Source organism: Protopterus annectens, chromosome 1.part2 (assembly GCF_019279795.1).
Source record: "Protopterus annectens isolate FY-2018-M chromosome 1.part2, PAN1.0, whole genome shotgun sequence".
NCBI lineage: Eukaryota > Metazoa > Chordata > Ceratodontiformes > Protopteridae > Protopterus > Protopterus annectens.
In genome coordinates, this window is record NC_056727.1 from 1105757622 (window position 1) to 1105780419 (window position 22798).

Below are 22798 nucleotides of genomic sequence, written 5' to 3' on the forward strand. Positions count from 1 at the left end.
AGGTCACCAGAGCCACAGGCAGATGAGGAGTCAGAGGATGAACCACTAGTTGATGTGAGTGTAGGCAGACATAGGCATGCTCAGTATGCCCTTGCATTGGCTAAGAGACAACGCATAGCATGTACACTCTCCACCTAGGAGCTTAAAACCTTCCTCCTAGTCACATAGATAAAGTAATATTGATGCGAGACAACTCACACAACCTTTACTTCCTCTTGTATTGGCTGTGTACTGCTTGCATCAGACAGAGTCAGCCCCGGACTAACACTGTGACAACTGCTGCATTTACAAGGTAAGTTCTGAACCTGGAATGTATTGTTAGATAATATAGCATATCCTTGTATTTCATAATTTCTTACAGTAAACAAGTAAAAGGTGGGAGATTTGTATAAACATTACTGTAACATGACCACAGAGACTTATTTCACTTATATGTGACCATTAGTAAGAGTTTAGCACCTTACATTTGTACTGGAAAATCATTTATGAGAGAAGTTAGAAAGTAATGATACACATTGCAGTTTCTGACTTCACAACCCTCACAAGATCAAACAACAGGCAGGATGCAAAACAAGGAGAGTAACAAGAGCAACATATCCTTGTTTGTGCCATAACAATGACTCAGCTTTGTTTCCCCTCAACATAACAGTTGTACCCTTGTATGTGCCATAAAATAACTCACCTTTGCTCCTCCAAGAAGACAGTATATTCTTGTTTGTGCCATAACAGTAACTCACCTTTGCTCACCCCAAAACAACAGTTTATGCTTGTATGTGCCATAACAGTAACCCACCTTTGCTCCCCCCAAAAGAACAGTCCGTTCCTGTTTGTGCCATAACAATAACTCACCTTTGTTCACCCCAAAAGAACAGTCTATGTGTGTACATGCCATAACAGTAACTCACCTTTGCTCCCCCCCAAAATCATAGTCTGTGGTTGTTTGTGCCACCCAACCTGCCCTTCAGTTGTTGGCAAATGCATATCATATTATTGCCAGTTAATATCCTCATACATTTTAAGGTCACTGATATAGCATGGCTTACATACTGCATGTCTCAGAGTACTGATCAGATAACTGATGAATGACTGGTAAGGGACACTAAGCGATCAGCCTACCCTAAACCTCCACCTGCCCAGGTTTGGCTTAATCCCTCGACTCGTTCTAATGGTTTTGAATTTAACCAAGGTCCAGATAGACCACCTGTTCAGCCCTCTGAATACAGCTATGCCGAGCCAGTAAGTGAACCATGGGAGCAACAACCTGAGGGCTCTAGTTGGAACAGCTGATTGCGGAACAGCACCAGAAGTAAGAACATGTCAAGGGGTATTGTCACTAATGCCAACCAAGGGAACAATGCCAATCAAAGGAACAACAGCCGGGACTTTGCTTCGCCCAACGAAGAACCTATTTTTGGCAACAACCCTCAGAATCAAGAGAATAGTTCTCAAACTTTTCACAACCGATGCCACTTCCAAACCAATTCGACCAGCAACCCTAGGCCATTGAATGCGAAGGCTCTGAGACCAAACTGGTCATCTCAGAAGTAGTTACTATTCCAGCTAGCTAGTGCTTCTGATGGAGTCAACACCAGTTCTTACAGTATTGTGTTTAACAGCAACCAGGACTTTAAAATTTTTAACTGTTCAAGCATGGCTGTGGACACACCTTTGGCTGACTTTCTTGCCAAAGGTTTAACTTTCGTCCCTGACCAGAAAGCTAATCTAGCAAGGACAGTCATTGATTTAAAACTCTTCATATGTAAATTAAATTTGGAAAGTATGTTTAAGAACCAACCCATAGTAGATAGAGAATGCAGAATACCTAGTGTATTTAACCCACTTTTGTCTCCTGCCTTGTTGACCTTTGAACGTGTATGTGAACTGGATTTATGTGATTTTTTTAGTAGTAGATCTGTTTCTTCCAGTAAAACTTTGAATTTTAATGAGTTAGACTGGGATAGGTTGAATTCCTTGGATTTTCAGAATGTTAAACTAGTCAAACCAGATAAAGGAGGTGGCCTTGTGTTTTTTGATGAATTTGATTATAGAGATTGTATGCTGAGATTGTTGAATACTGACAATTATACATCAGCCTCATTGAATTAAATGAACAAATCACAACAAAAAGTGAAGGTTTATTTGAATGATTTGTTCATAGAGTCTAGGATTTCATTGGACCTGTATAACTATTTGTCATGCTTGGCCCCACTGACACCTATAATTTTTGGAATTCCGAAGGTTCACAAGAGCTTAGAGGATCCACCCCTCCAGCTTATTGTGAATGGAAGAAATTCCATTACTTATCCCATTGCTAAGTATGTTGGCACAGTTTTGAAGAAATTGGTTTAACGTGTGGACCATATTTGCAAAGACTCTTGGTCCTGTCTAAGTAACGTCAATGGTCTCGAATACAGGGATCACACTGTTTTCCTGACCATTGACATTAAGGACCTGTATACTGTCATACCTGTGGATACAGGGATTGAATGGGTTTCTAATTTCATGACAGATAAGGGCAGTTCAGTAAGAGAAAATGAGCTAGTACAGGAATTTTTGGATTTAATTTTGACAAACAATTATTTCATGTTCGAAGGGAGATATTATTTACAAAAGACGGGTGTTGCAATGGGCTCTCCATGTGAGCCTAGCTTTGCCAACCTCGTGATGGCCCATTGGGAGCAACAGTTCGTCTTTAACAGCAACGAGTTTAGCGTCAATATCTACTACTACACTAGGTATTTGGATGATGTGTTCATCATGTTTGATGGCTCTATCGAAGACATTCCCAAGTTTATTGATTATTTGAATGCCTCTACAAATTTCTTGTCCTTCACATATAGTTCAAGTACAGAGAACATAGCATATTTGGATGTGGATTGATATAAAGATAAGAGGTTACCAAGTGTTCAAAGCTAAGATTCACAGAAAATCCACTTACTCCAATTCTTTTCTTCACTACACCAGTAGTCACTCTTACCAACAAAAGAAATCTGTTGTTAAGGGCCATTTGTTGAGGGCGGCCCACATGGTTTCTGATGATGACTATTTTTTTGTGGAATGTCAGACCTTGAGGGGAATGTTTCTGAAACGGGGGTATCCTAGCCAACTTTTAGAAGAGATGATATTTGAGGTTCAACACAAGAGAAACAATGGATTATTTAGTCCAATGCTTTCAACTAGGCATGTAGCCCCCAACACTTTGACATCTTTAGTTGAGCAGAGTCAGTCATATAAAGCAAATCCACCCAAGGGGACTTTTATCACATCATTCAGTATCGATGCTAAGTTAGTATGACAAATTTTATACAAAAATTAGACTCTACTTAGATCAGATACAGATCTGACTTCTGTTCTTGAATCCAGACCTAGAATTGTCTATAGAAGAGGGGAGAGCCTTAAATGTTTGTTGGAGAGGTGTAAGATCCCAGTAGTGAGAGCTCCAGGCATGTATAAATGTGAGAGCTGCTCCCAGTGTAGATTTATGGAGGTGGGCAATACCTTCTCCATTAGAGGGAGAAAATATCACATAAATAAAAGATTTAATTGTGCCACCAAGGGAGTGGTCTACTTAGCAAACTGCAACCTCTGTCCTTGTTTCTACATCAGTAAGATTGATCGTAGAGTCAAGGACAGGGTTTATGAACACATTTACAGCATCAGGAAGTTAAAATTGGAGAATGCACTGGCTAAGCATGTGCATGAACACCCTCAGCACAGTTTCAAATTTAGGGTGATTGATCAAATTGAACAAGATCCCAGGGGGGTCTCCTCACCCTTAAGCTAGAATTGTGCAAATTATTATGGCAAATAAAACTGAATGCCTACAATGCTCCAGGGCTAAATGATGTATGTTCCTTGTCTTGTATTTTAAAACTGAAGTGTCTACAGAGGTAATGGATTATTTCTACTGTACATTTGTTGTTTGTTTACATCACTGGACCTTAGTAGAATTACTTTTGTTATTGTTTATACTCTTTGTATTTTTTGTATTATATTAGTTAACTGATAGGCTGGGAAATAGTGGATACATGATTTTACTTGTGGGTAGTTCTTTTAAATTAATTGCACATTTTGCACACCAAGTAATTATTTAGCACAGTTTTTAAAACAAAGTTTTTTATAATATTTTTTAAATCAGGTCATCCTTAGTGTGCATGTTCATTCTTGATCAGTTTTATTCATGCTTGCTTATTTATTCATGCTTATTCATTTAGTATTTGTGTTTATATTGAAATGTTTTTAAATATTTGTAACTTTTGCTTTTAGAAGCTAATTGATATTCAGCATGTGACACTTTAAATAGATGCATTTTGCATTATTTCTATTTGTTTGATGAAGTCTTGCTCATAGAAGCAAGACAAAAGCGCTTACACTACTTGTTTTTAGGAATTAAAACTTGTCTCTGTGGATTATATTTTGTTCATTGGATTTGTCTTGCCACCTGTGGTCATTTCTCAGCATTCTTTGCAGTTATATTTTATAACTTTGTAAGCCTAACCTGACACACTCACCTGATGTAAACATTCACAGTTGCCATCCCATAAAAACAAACACTGAGGGAGTACCTACATTATGTTTACATCCCTACATGGATTCAATTTTGCTGGGATTCAGCAATTCTAATGAGTTCAGCCCTCATTTGCATCTTTACCATGCCAACAGCCCTGAATCTACAACAATGGCTAGAGAATCTACAATGATGGCTAGAGAAACTAAAGGGGGGCTGAATTCTGAATACAGAAGGGATGATATTACTTTGGGATATATCTACACAGAGGAGTAGTACTGCTTTTTAAATGGATATGCCTGTATTTCATCAGCTACTTATTGCATATGCTGAGATGTAACTAAGAATAGTCTGTTTAATGTTTTTTGTATTTATTTTCATTAGCACTCACTTACTTTAGCTGTCTGTATCATACCTCTCAACTGTGCAAATTTTCACAGAATGTCTAGATTTTTGTTTCATATTTTTGGTCCATTTTTCATAAAACTGTTATTTTCTGGCAAAACATTGCCAAGTCATTAAAGATTAAAAACAGAATATAATGACAGACATTTGAGTTTCAGATGTCATACCCTTCAGAAAATTCATGCTAGCACAAAACTTGTTATTCTATCAACTTTCTAAGTTTGTAAGAGCAATATTCAAAAAAAATGTTCCAATTTTTTGGTCTTTTTCCCCCAATTATTTATGGCTTTCTACAGATTTCTTGCCCTAAGAGATTGAGAGATATGGTTTGCATTACTTACAATCTGTACTGTTCATTTGGGGGTGAGGGAGCAAAGCTGCATTTCTATTCTGGCACAAAGTTATGCTGCTTTTCGTACTCCCCTTTTGTTGCATCCAGCCTATTAGGGACAGTTCTGTACAAATCTTACACACATTTTACATTTTTTCTATCCGTGTAGACTCCTTTCCATGGCTATATTCCAAAAGTTCTGGATTACAGACAGAACACCAGCACAGAGTCTACACAGTTGCTTTCTTCGTTGTTGAATTGCTCCACTATGTTTCTTGCATTGATTAGCATGTTATTTAGCTGCATATGCAGCAATTAGCATACCATGGTGTTTCACTTCTTTCCTCACGGGTGCGCGCCTCTACACTGCACTTTCAAAATTTAAATGTTCCCACGGTCGCGTGTGACTCACACCGCAACATGACTATAGTGAAAAAACCCAGTGTAGTCTGTACTGAATCACATGGATGGGTTAAATTTATTGAAAGCACTCCATGCACACCAGGGTTTATTTAGTACCTACCATGCCTTCAGACCCCTGTGTATTTGGGGGAGTATTTATATTAGTAAGAAACACCATTACTTCACATCAAATTATTCATGACCCTAACTTGGTGCTACTGGAGATTCAAATCACTCTTAACAAATCCACTTCATTGGGGACTACGGATCCTCATGAATGTTTTCCAAAGATCACAGAAATTAGCTTAACACCATCAAGGAATTAAATATCAAACTAAATACCTTCTTACTGGGAGACTTCAGTTACCCAAGCATTGACTGGCACACTTACACCTCTAAAACTAGTTATGCTCAGCATTACCTATATTTCATAATGCCAAAGCACTGGAAAATATTGTAAAGCTTCTCACTAGAGGCTCTTATATTTTTAACTCCTTTATTCAATTATTACATAAGACACAAGTGAACATACATTTATATAAAAGAAAAGAAACCATGTTAAAATGTTAACAAATATTGTCTATCATATACGTTATTTTATAGAATTATCAACAATCCAATATTATATAAATTGCTCAGTTCCTGCCTTCCTTTAGACCTCTTTCCTCCTCCAAAACAGCATTCTGCGTGTATTGTTTCCACAATTTCCATTTCTCTATGTAATTTGCTCCTACCCTATCCAGTTTTTTTTATTTCTGTTACAATATTCATTACTTTAAATACAGTGGATTTAAACTTTGATTTCCATTTTCTAGTAATTGCTTTTTGGCAGCCACCAGAATTTGCTAACTTACATGGATTTATTTGTTTGAATTTCTACTTTCATTTTATTGCTCATTGGAAAGTCACGCATCTTTTTGGACTGAGTTTTACTAGTGTTTTAGCGTGAGTATCCTACCTCAACTAACAGCAGCTCTGAGTTTTGGATTTGTGCAGCCACCAGAATTGAACTTAAAAAGGCCTTACTATGTTTAGGCAACTCAGATCCTGTATCCCAACTCAAAAAATCATTTCCTTAATTACGCTGATTTGATCAACCAATATTTCTGACACTTCTGAGTACTCTATAGGGATTTTTAAAATCTGCCAACTTATTACATTCCCAAAACATATATTCCCTATCATTTCTTTCTTCCTCACCATATCTCTAGCATTTGCCATCTAATGGAGGGAAAATCCTTTGGAGTTTGCTTGGGATATAAAAATACCTATGCAAACACTTTCAAGCAAAAATCCTAAATTGTCTATACTTTGTTGCATATTTGGGTGTATAGATATATATATATATATATATATATATATATATATATATATATATATATATATATATATATATATATATGTCCTCCCATTGTTTCCTTATAAATTGCTCATCCAGTCTTTCTTCCCAGTCTTTTTACCTGCCCTGTTTGATTCCTGTCATGCAGTATTTTATATGCCCTACTAATTATTTCTTTTTTGACAGTAGTTTTGGTTCTAGATTCAGCTAAAAACTCTACAAAAGCAGGTCTTTCATTTAGGATTCCCCTATCCCTTTCTCTTTGCATTTACTCTGATATCAATCGCTGATAGGGAAGGCAGTCTCTAGCCTACAGTCCAAATGTTTTCTTGGCCTCTTCCCATTCTATTACCTTTCCCTCTCTAGTTATTTGCTCCCAATATCTTCATTCCTTTGCCAGTTTTCTCCAATACATTACAGACCCTCTTGTCTATTTTCCTGGATTCCTAATTGCAGTCATCCCTAGTGTCAAAATCTCCTTTCTCCATTCTCATGTTGGCTTAGTTCTTAAAATAAATTCTGCTAATTTATTAACATAATATTCTGGCTGTTGTTATTCTCCTTAAGGATCTGCTTCCAAAATTCCACTCTGTCCTTATTTCATGAATTCCCCCATTCATCATCATCCCTTTCCTAATTTATTAATATAATATTCTGGCTGTTGTTTTTCTCCTTAAGGATCTGCTTCCAAAATTCCACTCTGTCCTTGTTTCATGAATTCCCCCATTCATTATCATCCCTTTCCACTTTGAATTATAGCTTTCTGCTTGTGTTATGTATATGAGCATTAACTGCATAGCTCTAAAATACCCTTTCAAATCCTTTCAAATCAGGTAATCCTAAACTACCTTGTTCTGTTGAAAGGGTCAAATTGTCCCTCTTAACCCCACTTAACCCTTGTCCTCTTCTACTCCCAGATAAAATCCTTTAACTATTTATTAATTACTGTCGACAACCTCTTCTCTGGTTAATAAAAATATGCCCAACTTGCATACAAAACTAAAGGGACTAAAACATTTTCATTGCTTGTGTCTTGCTATCCATATCCATAAACAAGAGCTTTCAGTTCCCCAGTTTTTGGGCTATCTTTTGTTTAGTTTCTTTCCACATATCCTTAGCTGCCTTAACAGAATACCTTTTAACCCATACTCCTAAATACTTCATTTTATCAATTCTCCATAAATGGGCATTGCTGAACCAATTAATGTGAGGGTACATAGTTTACAGCAGGTCTATATTACTTCATTGAAAACTAACTTCAGTGAACAGCATTCATCAAACACAAATTAGTGAATGGTCATTCATTGAACATTCACATCAGCGAACATTTTTCTCAGGGAACTGAGTTACTTGTCCGACATTCTAACTGTCACATACATCGCACTATATCAAATCCACCAAGGTGGGGGGGGGGTTGTGCCCCCACAAAATATATATACCATCTCTGAAATCGCACTACAGTTGGGAAAATGGCAAATTTCTTAATGATGGACAACTAACTCAGTCCACTGTGAAAAAGTTTGTTGATGTGAACGTTCGATGAATGGCCATTAGCTGATTTGTGTTCAATACATGGCCACTCGCTGAAGTTAGTTTTCAACAAAATAATACAGACCTGTTTACAGGTATAGCCTTTGTTTTGTCTTCATTAATTTTATATCCCAAAACACTTGAAACTATCTCAGAATGTTCTACAACACTGAGATATCCTTTTCTGGTTTTAATAATATTGTCTGTAAATAAAACCAACTTTTCTTGACCACCATATCAATTACATCCTTGAAATTTCTGAGTCCCTTAATTTCTTTGCCAATGGCTCTAAATATAATGCAAATAGTAAAGGAGAAAGAGAACACCCCTGTTTGGTACATCTGTTCATACACACACACACACAAACACACACACACACACACACACACACACAGACACACACACACACACACACACACACACACACACACACACACACACACACACACACACACACACACACACTTTAAATTTTGCCACTAATCCCACATATATCTTTCTCATTAACCTTATTATTGTATCAGGGGAATGCAAATGCTTCCATTGCCCTACTCATAAAATACCAGCTTACTCTGTCATATGTTTCCTCTGTATCAATACCAACCACCAACAGCAGTATTTTCTTACATTCTGCTTCTTCTGGATCATCATTATTCTATTAATGTTGTCAAATGTTTGCCGTCCCTCCACAAAACCACATTATTCCATATCTATCAGTTCTGGCAACACCTTTTCCATTCTTTTAGCTATTATAGCCATAAACGCTTTATAATCATGGTTTAAAATTGAAATGAACCTATATGAAGTTGGGTCTGATGTCTTTATCGTCTTTAAGTATGATATCCACTACAGCTTTCTTCCAGGATGTTGGTACTTCCCATTCTTTTAAAATGCTGTAAAACAAAACCTTCAAGATATTTATCATTTTCTCCCCTCCTAGCTACTAAACTTCCACAGGAATATTATCTGTTTGTGGAGACGTTTCTGCAGATTGATTTTTATCTCATCTCGTCTTATGTTAACTCATTGTTTAGCTTCATCAACCTCTAACCTTGGTATAATTAAGTCTTCCATAAATATTTTCATGTGTGCCTTTTCTTGATTGCCACAGTCCTCTGCTTTATACAAATGCCCGTAACATTTCTGAAATATCTCTAATACCTCTACAGGATCTCTAGTTATTTTTCCTGTTATAGGCTCCCTAAGTTTGGCAACAACCTTTTCTGTTCTCTGTTGCCTAAGTCATTCTGCCAAGAGTTTTTGTGCTCTGGGATTGTTATCAAAACATAGTTGGTTAACTGCATTCTTTCTAAACTCATGCATATTATCCAGATATTCCCTACTATCTGTTGCTTTAATTTCCCTTTTAGGTCCCCCAAATACATCCTCACTGTTACAAATCAAGTTCAAGTCAACAAATATAATTAATATTCCCAGCTGAAGGTTGATTATTTCTTCCAAAAGTTTCTTAAGCTCCATAATAGCAGTTTTTAATAGAATATAAATTTATGCCAGCATAATCCTCCTCCCTTGCAAGCAGCCTCTTACTACCCCAAATCTACCAATATTATCTTTTTTCCTCTCTTTTGTCACTATTGGAGCTCCTCTACCAATTAGTAGAAGTACTCCCCTTTTTCCTTTGTCCCTGATATTCTGCTGAATATCCATTCTGAAATCCTTTCTTTATCAAATCCACATACTCACTTCTTTCAAAATGTGTCTCCTATAGCATTGCTATTTGCACTCTGCATTTATCAATATAATTCAATATTCCTACATTTTTGTCTATACCTCTGATGCCATTCATCTTCCAAAATCATATGTTTAGCGTAGCCTTTATGATAAGAAATTAATATTCCCACCTATTATATATGACAGCTTTTTTTCAAAATATCTATTTTTAGTTTTAATGTTACATGCACCTATTAATGTTTGGTAGGTTGATGTTTTATACAGGTGTTTCTTTTCATCTCCAGTTGAACCTCTGTCACATTTTACAACACGTTTTTGTTTTAAAGAAAATCCTCAAAAAACACTCCCCCAGAATAACCCCATAACCTATTGACTTAAAACAAGCACACAAAACTATATACATCTTCAAATAATGAAGCTTAACCCTCCTTATAGGGACAATTGTCCCAAACTGACAGCTGCATGCACATGCATTACTTAACCTAACATTAAGGTTATCATGTTAAAATGCATATTACAGCCTGCGCTCCTACTTACAATAATTGCTGTTTGCTCCTGTCTCATCTTCATTCCCCTCCCAGATGTGAAATGCAGCATACTTGTTCCAGAAAAAATTAACATTTCACCTTAACAAAAGTTCTCTGGCTTTTATTGTTTCCCCCTATTGTGAGCTTGTCTACACAGAAACACAGCTAGAAAATGTACAACTGCCCTCATATGCAAGCCTCCCAACTTACACTGAACATTTAATTGCAAAGGAAATGTTTTAGTAAGCTTGTCTCCATGGAAACACAGCTACAATTGCCCTCATCTGCAAACCTCTCAACTTACACTGAACATTTATTTCCCAAAAGAAAACATTTTATTGCATTCAGTGTCTTATTTTTTACTTGCTTATACAAAACACTGGTTATGTCCTTGCAGTAACCCTGACTAATCTTCAGCCTTCCCTACTTCTATCATCACACTGCCTTTGGTTACAAAATGTTATACTGCTTACTCCTCTGTAAGCAGAAACTGTCACTAGTAAGATTAATATAACTTCCAGTATTTATTTAATCTATCAAAGAACTTTAAATTACCTCAAATATCATGTTGTAAAATTACTTATATTATCCTATATATTCAATCCTTCTTAGAGTAAGCACTTCTCATAAAGATTCCTTTTTTGTATTTTAATTTCCTTTCTACTTTCTTTGTTATATAACTGTATATGATATTTTTTGTGCTACTTGAGCTTTTCTCCCCGGGCCTCTAATAAAAATGGAAATATATCCAGTTAGACTAGCCCGGTTAACAAATGTAAAATAAATAAAATAAAATAAAAAAAAATAAATAAAACAAATGTTATTAGATTAAGCAAAGGGCCTTAATCCAGACATTCACCTATTGAAAAGTAAGACAGACCATATCAGCTCTACATATATTATAATGTATGCAGTTTTACACCCCATTCCCCACCTCAACAACTCAATATTTCAGCATATTAACTTAAAACATGCTTTTGTCCAACCTTTCTTCTTTTTTTTTTACATTGTACTGCATACATTCTTAAACCTAAACAGGAAAAATGGCATGTGTTTACTTTAGTATCTTTATAACAAACAACAACTGAAAATCCTTTACTGTATAACATGCAGCTTATATCATGAAATGTTTTAAATAAATACTGTTAAGAACAATTGTTTTACCTACAGTTACTTTTCTTGTTCCCCTTTCCCTTCAGTGTCCTTCCAAACATTAATGACTTGAAGTACGGTATATACATTTCAGTCCCCTACAAGTTGAGCAAACAAAAGTCCAGTTTTTCCACTCTTTCTTGCAAAGCCATATTTCAAAAATGTGATTGATGCTTTATAGTTCCATATTTATTCACTAACTTCAATGTTGCTGGTCTTCTTCCTGTTTATTTCCATCTCCCAACCCCAGACCCTGGTTCAAGTCCAAGGTACTCCTGATTCTTCTAGTCAGCTTCTGTGCTTTTTTTCTGCCTGTCAGGCACTTTCATTTGGAACATTTGAAAAGATTTCACTGGCAAAATCTCTGTATGAGCTTTACTATCAGGAGAATGAGAAGCAGACTACTCTTCTGTTTTTTTGTTGGACAATTGTTTTGAATTTCCTCCTTAGCCTGTTCTACGTCAAAAAAGTTGATCCCCTAGGAAAAATATTATGAAGACAGCTGGGTACAGCAGCTTGAATCTCACACCTGCCTCTCGACTGCTGGGATGAATTTGCTTCTCTTCTACCCGGAGAACAGTGAGTAATTATTTTCCGCAAACACTCTGCTGTTTCAAATTTGTAATATATTGCTCTTCTGTCACAATTTTACTAGAATCAGTTTATTCTGCTGGTATGAAAACATCTTTCTTAATATAGGTCTTGGCTTCTTTCTCATGGCCAGGTTTGAAACATACACACAATGTGCCTTTCAAACTAACAAATCCTGATGTGGAATACATGTCCAGTTGCTTATGTGTGCTTTTATAAAATGAATCATCTGTTCCTTCCAGTTTCTCTGGTACTGCAGAAAATCTCAGTTTTTTTCCTGCTTACACTATCCTCTAACTAACACTTTTGAAACAGCTCTCCTAGAGTAGTCTAATACTCAGCCAGGCTTTCCTTTACTTCAGCCTTTGATTCTTGCAGTTGTATCAGTTCACCTGAATAACTGTTTAAAACTTGCTCCATTTTATCTAACCTTGAATTTAGTGATATGCAAATCTGTATGTGTTAACTGCTCTTCAGAAGGCATGTATACTATAACTATTTATTTGCTCATATATGTTTAGTTGATATACTGCTTCAATGTTTTGTTTTATCTTAATCAACTCTGAGCACATTTAATTTATTGTTTTCCTCTAGATCACTGGACGTTATGTTTTGCACTAAAGCTTGAGATTCAACTGCTTTTTGCAGAACAGCTGCAGCATTCTTCCCAGTCTGTGTTTTCTTTTCACTTTTTCTAGTTGACTTTCTTTCAAACTCTCTAAGTTTCTTCTTTGCAGGCATAAAGGCAGTGTACTTACTAGCTTGCAACTGAATTTACTAAAACTTGCAGAGTTATTGGCCTTTATCTCTCAGTTTCTTTTTTTTTACAGTGGGAGAGCTGAAATCAAGCTATTTATCAGTGCTCAGCCATCTTGGAAGTCCAAGGCTCTCATATTCGTGACCTGGTCCCTACTAACCTAACTGCTATCTAAACCCCACCACACATCTCCTCATCTCTGATTAAATCTGACCACAAATCAGTCATCTTCTCTGTCAGTCCTAGTGGTACCACCTCACGACTGAATGAGTCCATTGTTAAGCACTCCTTCAAGGAAAACCTACTTTAGATCGTAGAAGACCTACACAAAATTCCCAGAAATCTTTTGCAAATGGACTCAGCTGAGAAGGCTGCCCCATTTACCTCTGAAATTATCCAGCATCTGAACAGTTACATAGAAAATTCACTGCCTATATGCCCTAGTTATAGTGGTAAATTCAGGAATAAATCTCTGCGGTGGAGATTACAAATTAATAAACAGTACAAGAAAAATGGAAAATAATGACAAATTGCAAGAAATCTCCATCTCCCTGCATTAAGACTGCACTGAAATATGCCAGCAAAGAGCTTAAAATCACTATCAGAAAATGTAGTAGATTCCAAAGGAAGCAACAAATCCTTTGTTAGTTATATCAGAAAATGAAAGAATACTGTCCCAAAATACATTGAGCTTATCCATAATATCATCTATCCATGACCAAGGATACAGCTAAAATATTAGCAGATAAATACAGTGTTAAATTTAACCCTTCAACCCACATTGTTGCCCCCACTACCCCTGAGAATTTAGTTACCCCTGAAATCACCCTGGAGCAAGTTTTAGAATCCATGTCAGTGCTAAAAATAATACAGCCAAGAGAACGGACAACATACCAGACCACATTCTCTTCAGTGTCAAGTATGTACTTTCTGAGCATCTACCTTAGCCTATCTGCAGGGTTTGACTTTGAAGCCTGGAAAGCAACCAGTGTTACTCACCAATACAAGAACTGCCCTGTACAGACCCATCAGCATCTCCAGACTTATATGCACGGCCATGGGATGTATCATAGCAGAACTCATTTATACAGACATAGCCAACTTAACTGACCTAGAGCTCAATCAGTATTGTTTTCTTAAGTACAGGTCCTTGTCTCCTGAACCTAGAAAGCTTCTTTGAAAAGGTTACAGAGGCTGCTTATCTCAACTTGGCCAAATCTTTTTACACTATCCGGCATGTTGCTATTATTGAAAAATTAGACAAGCTTAATGTAAACCTACACATGGTATGCTGAATTGTAAATTGGATATCCGAGTAATGAAAGTTACTGGCTACCTCTCTGAATGAAAAATTATAATTAGTGGGACGCCACAAGGTCAGTTCTGCATCCTCTTCTGTTTGGCATTTATTTTGCAGACATCCAAGCCAATATCCCAAAGATATGGTTGACCAAGTTTGTTGATTATTGCAAAATGGCCACTGTTATCTGCTTCTCCACCGATACAAAACAGCTCCAGAAAGGGCTGGAATGTGCAAATACATAGTGAATGAATACAGCATAGAAGCGTTTGTCAGAAAAATCTACTCCCACATCATATGTTATAAATGGTAGTTCTCTTCAGATCAATATGGTCATAACAGACCGAGATACTTACGTGAATGACTCACTCTCTCATCTGATCTTCATGTTTCCACCATAGACAGGACATCCTTCTATCTGGCCCAGTTAATATCAAGGATAATGTCTTCAAAATGCAAAGAAGTCATACTCTTTCAATATCAGATTCATCATTGAATGCAGTGCTCCCTTTGTTATGCATCAGTCCAAGCATATTGCTCAAACTGGAAAGGCCCGAAAGGTTTCTAACCAAGAAAATTAAACGTCTTAGCCTTCAGTTACCCAAGTAAATCAACACAACTCTCCTTCTATTCAGTAGCCTACAGATTTGACTTTCTACTTCTTTGCAGAACCATTGGCTCTACAAACACTCTCGCTAAGTACCTATATCTAAGCCAACAAATAAACAAGATTTGTTGGAGGGATAGGTTCTAATTCAACATATTCCCAGCCTATGGCCAGGTCACAAAAGTACTGCTTTGGCTACCTTTAAGGCTAGTCTTGATGACTGGATGGATAGACACAAATTTACACCAGGGTTATCATATCCGGCCCTGCTTAAATTGGGAGGTGAGCACTATTAAGTTCTTGAAAAGGGTGACAAAAACTTTTAAGTTTGTCTACTTCAAAGGAACATACAGCTTGACATTGTATAGTCCCTTGATCACATACCTAGTATATTCTCGTGTTTTGCATTTACAGTGGATCTACAGATTTTTTTTAGCAATACAAGTCGCTTGTTTCTCACTCCTTGAGTTGAAAAGGGTAAGGAGGAAGGTACGAAGGAGGCACCTTATATTGTAATGCAGAAGACCTTGTTGAAGAACTGACATTCACACATCTGTGTCACCTAATAATGTATATTTACATATGGCATTAAAATATCAGAATGCACAGCTGTGGCTGGTTACTAAAACCAGGAGGAACTGAAGGAGCAGAGTAAAACTATCCAGATGGAAACATATACCAGCCCCATGACTGCTAACTGCATTACACACAGAAACAAGAATTGTTTTAAATAATCGTAAAGCCCAACATCAGTTTTAAGTAGGCAGATTTAGCTGTCAGGGTCCTGTTTTTATAAATGGAAGCTAGAGCAAATGTCTGATAGCATCTGTATACTTAAATTAAATAGTGCAATGAACGAAGAGGTGGTCACCTCAAAATAATCACTTGTTCTTTAAAACTCTTTACAGTCAAATGATTGACTTCAACAATTGGCTAAGCTTCTGGTGTCATTCAAAGGGGATCCAGTATCTGTCTGCCTGAGAAGACATGATCGACAAACCACAATGCTTTGCCAGAGATGGTCTGCACCTGTCACCCTTGGGATTTAGGTTACTGGCTAAAGCTCTTGCCACCCCTACAGTGCCTTTTTTAGGCAAGGTTCAAAGGACTAAACCACCACAGTAACAGATACAAGCATGCAAAAACTGAAGGTAATGCTACTCACTGCTAGAAGTCTAAACCTCAAAATGCACTCTCTCGAGGCACTCCTAAAAATGGAGAACATCGATATCTGTGCAGTAACTGAGACCTGGTTCAAGGCTCCAGAGAGCACCCCTGCAATACCAGGCTACAACTGTTACACCCATGAAGACAGGATCTGAAAGTTTGACTGCTGAATCCTACACTAAGGCACTGTACGAGCACATCCACTCATGCATGAATCGTGCCATCCCAAATAGAACCAAGATGCTCTCCTCCAAAAAAAAAGGAAGCCAATCTGGTGGTCCCCTGCTATAAACAAACTATACAATGGAAAGAAGAAACTGTTGCAGAAAAGAGGAAAATCCCAGGATGCAAAAAAACTTCCTTTCCAGCCTCTGTAAGAAGCTGAGATATAAAATCCTCAAAAGCTAGTTACAAAAATAAAATTGCCAAAGATTCCAAAGACAACCACAAGGCATTCTATAGTTATGTCAAGAATCTAAATGGCAATGCTCAGATCTGCTCTGAGCTACAACACAATGGCATTAAGTATACTGATCCTAAGGATATTGCCAATATCCTGGCAGATCGATTTAGTGCCAACTTCACCCACCTCTCACCCCCTAAAGGGCTCATCTCAATACCAAAAGATTGCCAAATTCTGGTAATCATGGCCACACAGGTAGAAACCGCATTCTCCAAAGCTAAGAATACAGCATCCATGGGACCAGATGACATACCGGGCTGTGTACTAAATGAACTACAAAATGAACTGGCACCTCACCTAATTGTCATGTTTAATCATAGCCTCACCTCAGGCTTCGTGCCCACTGAGTGGCACACAGCTACAGTTATCCCACTCCACAAGGAAGGATCCACCTTGGATCCCGGGAACTACCGTCCCATCAGTCTGATGAGCTTGATCTGCAAGGGCATGGAACGCATTATCATGGAACTTTTAAACAAAGACATTGGCAGCCTTCAAACACTGGACCCCACCCAGTTTGGGTTCGTGAAGGGCCGATCTTGTCTTCTGAACCTGATAGACTTCTTCGAATCAGTCTCCAGAGCTGTGGATGAGGGTAAGGCAGTCCACACAGCCTATCTGGACCTCACCAAGGCCTCTGACACCATTCCCCACTCTGGAATCATAGATAAACTTACTAAGCTGGACATAAATCCCTACATCACTTGATGGGTTGCCAACTGGCTTACTGACAGAACTCATACTGTAAAAGTAACGGACTCCAAATCCAGCTCCAGACAAGTGACATATGGAGTACCTCAGGGTTCAGTCCTGAGACTGCTCTTGTTTGGCATCTACTTCTCTGAAGTACAGGCCAACACTAAGGGACTCTGGCTAACAAAGTTCGCAGATGACTGCAAACTGGGAGCCATTATTGAATCCCCAAATGATGTGGATATTCTACAAAAGGGCCTTACAGAAACAGATGTTTGGTGCCAGAGCCATGGGCTCAAGCTAAATGCCAAGAAATGTATAGTTATACCCTTTGGAAAAAAACATGTACCCATGAATTACCACATAGGTGGCAGTACACTAAACATCGAAAGTGTGATGAGAGAATTAGGGACGCAGGTGGACAGTGGTCTCACCTTCGATAACCACATCGCCACAACAGTCAGAAAATCCTTCTATGTGGCACTCCTCATCACTAAGGGATTTTCATCCAGAAAAAAGGAGGTCATTGTTCCACTGTACTCATCCCTCATTAGACCCATTATAGAGTATAATGCCCCGTTTGGTATGTACCTCACAAGACATCTGCAACAGCTGGAAAGGCTGCAGAAATACCTCACTAAAAGAATCACAGGCCTAAAGCAGATGCCATATGCTGACCATCTAAAAAAACTCCTGCTATACTCTGTGGCATATCTACTCAGAGGCGATCTCTCCTTAACATACAAGGCATGTCAAACCCTGAGCTGTTGGACATGCTCCACTTAAAGAAACCACAATCCCTCAGAGCCACACACTCCAGGGATCTAAACCTTGTCATCACAATGAACAAAACATGCTGGAGGGATAGGTTCCTAACACCGAGACTCCCCATACTCTGGAATAGACTGCCCATACATATCAAGCACAGCACCTCCTTGGACCGCTTCAAAAGGAACCTTGACGATTGGATGGGAGATAGGAAATTCACCCCGGGGAATGTCTGTATAAGACTGTTGCAAGTACAAGATCAGATTGCACAACCAAGAGAGACTTAGACAGAAAACACTGAAAAAATAGACAGCAATATCCAAATAGCACACTCTGCTAAAACTTAAATTGCTGTATTTTCAGCAGACACAGCCATGGTTTGAATCCTGGGAGTGGCATTAAGCTGCATGCATAATTATACTTTTCAACTATAAACATTTTCTCAGACTGTCCAGATAATTGGCTCATATTTTCTACCTGTTCCTCTGTCCCCCTCGCAAATCAGTGGGCTGATCTCAGAATTGTAGTCACTAAATAATGACATATATTTGATTTTCAGACCACAAAACATTCAGAAAATGTATATTAAAACAAATCCAGTCACTCTAGCAACTTTCCTAGTTTATGAGAGCAATATTCAAAATGTGTCCCAATTTGTACCCCCATGTTGTCAAGCTTTGTCCAGAGTGTGTGCATTAAGAGATTGAGAGGCATTAACTAGGAGTCTGGGAATATGTGTAGAAACAGTCAGGTAGTGTTAACAAACATTCCCCCCACAGGTCTGTCAGATAAGAAAACTGTGCCTGCCAATAAAGATTTAAATCCTGGACTGGTAGTGTTGACTCTGGTATTGTATGGCCTGGCATGTAGCATTCAGTAACATCTGATATCAGAATAGTACTGTTGTGTCAACCACTGTTTTTCACACTGTGCTACATAAAAATATGTCTAGGAATGTCTGTATAAGGCTGTTGTAATTACAAGGTCAGATTGTACAACCAAGAGAGACTTAGACAGAAAACACCTAAGGAACAGACAGCAATACTCAAATAGTGCACTCTACTGAAACTTAAATTGTTGTATTTTTAGCAGACACAGCCATGGTTCAAATCCTGGGAGTGGTAGTAAGCTGTATGCATAATCATACCTCTCAACTGTACACATTTTTTTTCAGAATGTCCAGATAATTGGCTCATATTTTCTGCCTGTTCCTCTGTCCCCCTGGCAAATCAGTGGGATGATCTCAGAATTGTAGTCACTAAATAATGACATACATTTGATTTTCAGACCACAAAACCTTCAGAAAATGTATATTAAAACAAATCCTGTCACTCTAGTAACTCTCCAAGTTTATGAGAGCAATATTCAAAATATGTCCCTATTTGTACCCCCATGTTGTCAAGCTTTGTCCAAAGTATGTGCATTCAGAAATTGAGAGGTATGTGCATAATATTAACTCAGAATCTGGGAATATGTGTAGAAACAGTCAGGTAGTGTTAACAAACATTCCCTCCATGAGTCTACCAGGTAAGAGATGTAGAATTTAGCTATAAGACAGTTGAAGTATGCAATGTGTACAAACATACCACTGCCCAAACCAAGGCCATAGGGTATTGTAATAATACCTGTACAGTAATGATTAGAGCAATGATCATTAAAGTTGTGAGTATTACAAGGATATATAACTTAATTGACATCTCTCTCTCCCCCACCATGTCTGCAACAATAATCTAAATACAGAAATCAATGGGTATGTTTACACCAAACCTGCTGTTGGGACATATGTCCTATTGTTCAATAAATATTGAAATGTGTTTCTATTAATGTTCCATGTTGAAATACTATCATTGGTAGCCTGTTGCTATCAATGTAACGTGCATGCCATTGTAATGGCCACTGTGGTTCCATATATGCACGTGTTCTGTTTGCTATGCAACTGTTCCAAATCTGGTGTTTTGGGTTAATGGGAATATCTATGCATGCTGTTATAACTAATACTGGATTGTGTTGACTATTACTAACCCACATATGTTTTAAAACTGCAACACCATAGCACATTTGGGAAGGCCGGTCCCAGTGGACCCACTTCTCCCACCTCATGTGGCCATGGCACCAGGCCCCAGCACATCTGGGACCCACCACAGGACCTCCTCATCCACTGGTCCTGCACCACCTTTGAGTGGAACAGCCTCAGGGGATGGGTATTGGTGTGTAGCGAGCTCTGAAGGAAGTTTGGAGATCTTCCCACCAGCCAAGCCAGGAACCTGATGATAGCATTGTGGAGGTGAGTGCCACCCACACAATGGATGAGGAGCATGCAGGTAAGGCCCCAGGGCACATTAGTAGACCACTGTTGCTTATCCATCTTCATCTGTAAAGTATCTTCATGCATATGTCAGATAACATAGTCTATTGCTGCAGTGTAGTAATGAACAGATGTGCATAATCTCTAGTATTGTGGGTTTGTACTGTTGCTGTACTGAAATGCTGCTCCCACCCTGTACCAATGCCACAGGTGTGGCTACTGACATTACATATCTCACACAGCTATGTAGGTCCCTCTGGTATACAACTGGGGCAGCAGCCTGTAGCTGGTGATTATGGAGTTGTTTTGTTCAAGTTTGCCAATACACCAGCCATGTTATGGCCATGGTATATGCCATGCACATATTTAACACATCTACCCATAATGCATGTTGTACTTGTTCACTTATTGTTGCTGTTAACTGCACTGCATCACAGTGGTCACCATGGTGGCATATCTGAAGGGTATGTAAGACTCCTGCAGTATACCTAACAACCTGTCAGTGCAAGATGTGTGTTCAGAGATGAACATAATGGTGGGACAAATGGCCTGCAGTAGGGACATGTCTGAAACATTACCCTTATACAGTGGCTACAACAGTCTATACGCCACTATTACAATGGCAACTGTTACAGATCTACACAGCGGCAAATCACAATACCAAATTCCACACCTTTTACAACATGTAATGTGATCCTGACATGAGCAATGAATGTGTAATATGGAATCCTATGTTAGGACAACAAATATGGGGAATACATACCTTAACAAACACTGGAAGCATATGTGTGCATACACACCAAATATACTGTGGAAGCAGCTTTTGAGGTACTGACAGCCTTCACTCTTCTTGAGTACACACCTTCCATCAAGTACAGTGTCTCAATGTCACACCAAGTAATGGTCTGCTGTCCAAGAAGTATGTCCATGACATTTGCCCACTCACCTGCAACACAGGCAGCCATGGCTTGCACACATCTTACAAACAATGGAATGGATCCCATATCTGAAAGGTAGCACTCAGGAGTGGGAGAACTAGCCTTACCTCACATTTGCATATACCATGACAAACAGTGCAGATTGTCATGTATGTGACTATGAAGTATGGGACAACATTAATGTAGAAAATAAACAGATGCCCATCCAAGACAGATGACAAAATGTTGCAAACTGGTCATGGAGGCTGCCCAGAAACATGCAGCAACACTGAGAGACTTGCAGGAATGTCTAGCAAGTACTGCCTGTGCAGTACCTGTGTCAATAATCACCTGGAATCTGCATAAGTGTAGCCTATGGGTTAGGGTAATCAGATGGAAGAGTTGTTCCACAGGAAACATCATCCAGGGGTCTCTACAGGTAGCATATCCATAACATCAAGTCACCCAAAGGCATGTGTTGCAATGTGTAATGGTGTACTGAGACCAAGGCTGAAACCTACAGACAGTATTAATAAAGGTACATGTGGTGCACAAGCAACACCTCACTCTACCTCAGACCCACCAATCCCATCTTTACCTTGCTGGTGCCAGTGTACACCTTTAGGTTTGCTGTTCATTAGCAGGAACTAGGCCAGTAGACATGGCGTTCTGAATTTGGAATACTGCAAAATGACACGCATGTGTGGCCCATAGCTGTCAAGCATCTTCAATAAGGCTGAGGATGGGAGGGGTGTCATCCTGAAACACAACAGTGAACTGAAGCATACACCCAAAGCTCGCTAAGAATGGCTGTATCTGAACACGGTCAAGGTCATGAATTGTGCCAGACATAACCCTGACTACACAGCAATAGTGAAGGCACTGTGTGACCTCCAAGGCCTGTGCACATGAGCTGACCTTGCAATCCGGCAGAGTTGGGGGACATTTGTAGGGCGGAGTGACCAAATTATGACAAATGAAGATGGGCCATGCTAGTATACCCCTTCCAGGAATAGTGACTGCTGTAGTTCACATAACAGGTGCTGCAACAAACCATTGTGTTAAAGGTGTACACACTTATGCAACCCACATATTGTCTGCATCTCAATCAGCATCTGCACGACTAACAGATTTGTTTGATACTGCATTTGATTGCACTAGTCATATGTCACATATCAGGTGTATGTAATGTTAAGATATGTAGTATTGTGGCCCCATTGCATATCATGGAAGAGGCTGGCATGTCAACAAAGGTGTGTACACTCCTCATAGCCACAGTAAGCTTTGAAGGCTGTCAGTGTAATAGGATTTTATTGTTCATACATGCACTGCTTATGATGAGATC